Below are 6,000 nucleotides of genomic sequence, written 5' to 3' on the forward strand. Positions count from 1 at the left end.
ACCCATTTTTGTATCCTTGGAATTAGTCACATTTGATCATCATGTATGATTCTTTTGGTATATTGTTGAATTAGATTTGCTAAGGATTTTTTTTTATTTGTGTTAAGGATTTTTTGCTTTGTTAAGGATTTTTGTTTTGTTAAGGATTTTTGTCTTGTTAAGGATGTTTCATATAGTAACGCATTCATCAAATATATTTGTCTATAATTTTTTTTTCTTTTGGAAATTTCTTTATCTGATTTTGGTATCAGGATAATGTTGGTCTCTTAGAATGAATTCAGAAGCATTTCTTCCTTTTTTTCGTTTTTTGTATAGTTTAAGAAAAATAGTAGTTAACTCTTCTTTAAATTGTTGATAGAATTATCAAGTGAAAACATCTGGTCCTGAACTTTTGTTTTTGTTGTTGCTTTTTTTTTTTTTTTTTTGGCTTGTTTGTTTTATTTGTATTACTAATTCAATTTCATTACAGGTCATGAAATTGTTCTCATTTTGTGTTTTGTCCTGTTCATCCTTGGTACTCTAGGAATTTATCTATTTCTTCTGTTATCCATTTTCCTGTCATGTAATTGCTCATAGTAATCTCTTATGATCCTTTGTATTTCTGTGATGTCCATTGTAATTTTTCTTTATATATATACATATATATATACATATTTTTTTTTTGCTTGATTCTTTTGTCTTTTATTTTTTTAATGAGTCTGGCCCAAGGTTAATTTTTTTTAAATCTTTTCAAGAAATCAGCTCTTAGTTTCTTTGACCTTTTCTGTTATATTTTTAATCTTTATTTTATTTATTTCTGTGCTCAACTTTACTACTTATTTCTTTCTACTACTACTTTCCTTCTACTAACCTTGATTTTGCTGTTGTTGTTATTGTTCTTTTTTTTTTTTCAGATATATTAGGTGTAAGATTAGGCTGTTTACTTGGAATTTTTTTTTTCTTGTTTCTTGGATGAGTTTGTATTACTAAGAGCTCCTTCATGCTATTTGAGTGCACATTTAGTAAATACTTTTACTACTATAATAAATAGTGTCCCACTGGTATTATCTTTATTACGTATATTAAGAAGCTAGATCTAAAATGAATTTATTGATTTAGTCAAGGGACCAAATTTTTAGACTTACAGAAAATGAAAATTTAAAAAAAATGTTAAATAGCATCTTTATTTTAGACAATTTGACTCATAATTCATAAATCTGTTATACACAATTAACTATTGAGCATAGTATCATTTTTTAATTTTTGTTTATAACAACAGTGAAAGAAATGATAAATATAAACTACTGATAATCACAACAATCTAGTTTTGGTACAATTTTCATTCTTCTTTGTACATCTTGACTCCATGCTCTTATAATTAATACATTTAAATCTTTTATAATAATATAAATATTCTTTGATATTTTGTTTTTGTTACTTACCAAAAAACAAGAGCCATTTGTGTCCAATGTGGAGTAATTGTTTTACTAATAGTCTATAATATGCTAGGCTCTGGAATACAGTGATAAAAGACACAGCTCTTATCCACAAAGGGTTTGTGTTTCTACTCAAGTCATTCTCATAATACAGTTGGAAGTGTACCATCATGGAATGATTCTCAGTGGTATTGCATAACCCAGAATAGTTCATAATAGTTAGATGATGTTTATATTTGGACTTTACCAGAAAATGCAGTTCAAAAGAAAGATTGAGGAGGTGTGGACACAGAGGGAAAAAATAATAAACTGAGGTTAATGCCTTTTAATATTTTCTATGATTTCATCAGCTTAAAATAATATGACATGCTTAGCCCTTTTTTATTGGATATTTTCTTATAACCAATTTTGGCTTTGTAAATAATGTTGCAATGAATGCTTTGGTGCATACAACTTTTATCTTGTTTTGAATTATCCTGTTAGAATGTATTGCCAGGCGTAGAATTATTGGCAAATTTGTGGGTGTGTATACAGTGTATGTACACATTCCACCCTCCCAGCTGTTGTTTTATAATCCTGAACTGCTTTTGAAAAGGCTTATACCAGTTTACATTGTCAAAAGTAATATATGAACGTACCAATTTCTAGTCTTTTGGTAATCTTATAGTTCCTTAAATTTTGCTAATTTAAAAGTTACAGAGACGTGGAAGTACTTCTGGAGGATGAAATATTTGACCAAAAACGTGAATGCAAGAAGGAACACAACACATTTAGGGTATAGTGATGAGCATTAATAGCATTAGTTTCCAAATGAAGCACATTAATCATAAAAATCATAAAATTTTAGCATATAATTTTGTAATGTGAAGCAAGAAATAAACTACTGTTTGAAAGAGAAGCAAAACCAATGCTCTTCAAAGGGGTTTCAGATTTATGCATTGGATTGTGACACAATCCAACCTTCAGGAAAAAAATCACCATTGGTGTATTTTGTTTCCACAGATATTTATGAACATTATACAAAAACTTTTGGCTGACCCAAGTCCTTGCTCTTATTTATTCATTTCTCAGTTGGTAACATGGACAGTGTTTTCAGATGAGCCATGGACCTAGATGTTTTTCTTACAGTGAGTCCCACCAAGTCCGTAGTCACTTAGAAGTGTCAGGCAGAAGGAACTCTGACAGGCAGCTCTGTCAACCTGAACAGAGAGTTTTAGATCAAGCCCAGAAACATTACTGTCAGAAATCACAACCTCAGCGTTGACATAAATGTTGACAGGACCATTTTCACTGATAGTGGTATCAGAGCAGATTATGATTCACAAAGGACTGTCCAACTAGCAATGATTTAGATGAAATGCTCCCAAATAAGTAAAGGGAGAGGAAGGGAAGAAACAAAATATAAAGACTGCAGGTTAAAAAATTTTATCATTCTATGGCAGCAAACGTCTCTCCTTTCTCGTAATGAGAGCTTGTCGGCAAGTTCATGTAAAGAGAAACATGATAATGGAAATTCAAGCTCTCCTCTGAGTCTGGCTAATGTTCTAACTCAGCCCTGTGATAGACACAGTTTTGAAATATTTTGAAAGAATTATAATAGTGTATAGAGCAGATGAGCAATCTTTCCTGGATATAAGCAGAGTGTTTCAGAAATCAAGGTTATATAGGAAAGCAAATGACCTTTTGTTAAAGAGAGGGATATGACAACAGAGACATGATTCCTTTATAACATGTATAGAAATAGAATTAATTGACCAAGACTCATCTCAACTTTCCCCAGTAATTTTCCTTAAACCCAGTAATTAATCTCTCTAATATTGTTGACACTTGGAGATATTCTACTGTGCAGTATTTTATAATATCTTCAGTTGTTTCAAAGTGGCCAATATTTAATGTTTTGATCTCATTTAAATTTTAATGTATTTTTACTATCTTTTACTCAGGACACTTAGAAGATGTTTGGGAATATAGGTGAAAGGGGTACACTGAAATATTTGAATTAAGATGAATTATCTTGTGGAAACAAAGAAATGCCTATGTATGACTCATCAAACTTCACTTTTGTGTAAATTTGTTTCCTGTTTTATTTACTTTCAGAAAAAAAAAATTGCTTCATATAAATATTCCATACAAAACAATTTGAGAAATTATTGAGTGATTTATAAATTATGTCTCTAAATCCCTTAGGTAAATTGTCTAAATTTCAAGGTGAAGTTAAATGCAAATCAAAAGATTTTTTTTTAATTGGGGTTTTAAATCTCAAAGGTCTATTCTTGCTTTTAAATGTTATAGTAAATATTGCAAATGAATTTTTAGAGACATTGTGTTTTTAGGAGGTAGTAATCACCTTATTGGGATTCATCTCAGTGACTTAAATATTTGTTGTTATAACTCATTTGATATTAAATTTTTGATTAAAGGGTATGTATTTTGAACATTATTATTTTCTTCAACATCTGGGTATGGTGGCTGGAATATGAAAGGTATTTAATACATAATTTTGTAGTCAGTACACAAATGAATCCACAAGTCAATATTGTTTCCATAAATTCTTTTGGAAGCAGGCATCAAAACAATAAAATAAATCAGAAAATAAAATGCGGGATGCAAGAATAGGAAACTGATCAACTTTATTTATGAAGAAATAAAATTTTCTGACCTGTAGTCATCACAAAATAAACTATCAATTGAGTACAAATATTTTTATATAGTTTCCAAGAGAAGCCAGGGGACATGATGACATTCTATCCAAAAACAACCAGAAATAATATTGAAGAGTGAAAATTCCCATTTAGTTTATTTCTCAAATTTTGACTTAATATATATTCACTTTCTAAATAAAAACTGTGGTTCAATTCACATGCTTTTGCAAATGGATATTAGTTCTACCTAGAATACTGTGCATTTTATCTTATCCTTGAATTTGACTTCTAGGAAAATTTATTACTCTTTCCAAAGGATAAGTTGAGTAATGTTATAAATCCCATGCCATTTGCTACATGTATTTTCTTTTATAAAAAGTGCTGTTTTTTTCTTTATTTTCCTTAAAAAAAAATACAACTCCTGGGAAAAATAATAATAATAATAATGAGATGCAGGAAAATACAGTGAAAGAAATTAAAAGCAACCAGAATCCTACTAACCAAGAAATTGCTAGTCAATATTTTGCCAAATTTTTTTTTGCTTAATCTATTATTTAACCATTTTAATTTAGTCATTATTCCTTGTAATTAGCCCTAGTAAGCATGCTCAACACAGTTATGATCCAATGATTTGACTATGTGATTCTCCTTTGATAACATAAAAAAAAAAAAAAAAAGAAAGTGAACTAGGAAATGTAGGACACATAGAATGGAGATCTGAGTTAATAATGAATGTGGAATTATGTGATGATAATAAGAACAACAGCAATAACTTATGGGTACAAGTGTCAGCCTCTATGCTGAATGATCTACTTTGATCCTCACAAAGATCTTCTATGTTAGATAGTATTTCCAAACACATATTATAGTTGAAAGAAAAAAAAAAGAAAGAAAGAAAATTGAATCAAAAGAATTAAGAAAATGTGTCCAAAATCACAGATAGCAATAAAAACAATACAGAGAGTCTGGCTATATATACATATTTCTTTCAGAAATGACTACTGTTTATAACATAACTCAAGTATTTTTGCTGATTATTGCATTGTTTTGTCTCAATTCAATAAACTAGGAAAAAGTATAAGAAGTGAAAAAGTTAGAGGGCTCCAGTTCAGTTCAGTTCAGTTGCTCAGTCGTGTCCGACTCTTTGCAACCCCATGAATCGCAGCAGGCCAGGCCTCCCTGTCCATCACCAACTCCTGGAGTTTACTCAAACTCATCCCCATTGAGTCGGTGATGCCATCCAGCCATCTCATCCTCTGTCGTCCCCTTCTCCTCCTGCCCCCAATCCCTCCCAGCATCAGGGTCTTTTCCAACAAGTCAACTCTTTGCATGAGGTAGCCAAAGTACTGGAGTTTCAGCTTCAGCATCAGTCCTTCCAAAGAACACCCCAGACTGATCTGCTTTAGGATGGACTGGCTGGATCTCCTTGCAGTCCAAAAGACTCTCAAGTGTCTTCTCCAACACCACAGTTCAAATGCACCAATTTCTTGGTGCTCAGCTTTCTTCACAGTCCAACTCTCACATCCATACATAACCACTGGAAAAACCATAGCCTTGACCAGATGGACCTTTGTTGGCAAAGTAATGTCTCTGCTTTTTAATATGCTATCTAGGTTGGTCATAACTTTCCTTCCAAGGAGTAAGTGCCTTTTAATTTCATGGTTGCAGTCACCATCTGCAGTGATTTAGGAGCCCCCAAAAATTAAGCCTGACACTGTTCCCACTGTCTCCCCATCTATTTCCCATGAGGTGATGGGACCAGATGCCATGATCTTAGTTTTCTGAATGTTAAGCTTTAAGTCAACTTTTTCACTCTCCTCTTTCACTTTCATCAAGACTAGAGTTATCAAAATACAGGAATGAACTTGGTGCACATCAGTGCAAATTTGGTGTGACAGATCAAATTTTGGAAATTCTCACAATTTAGGATTTAATTTCTTAGG

Source organism: Cervus canadensis, chromosome 23 (genome assembly GCF_019320065.1).
Source record: "Cervus canadensis isolate Bull #8, Minnesota chromosome 23, ASM1932006v1, whole genome shotgun sequence".
Classification (NCBI taxonomy): domain Eukaryota; kingdom Metazoa; phylum Chordata; class Mammalia; order Artiodactyla; family Cervidae; genus Cervus; species Cervus canadensis.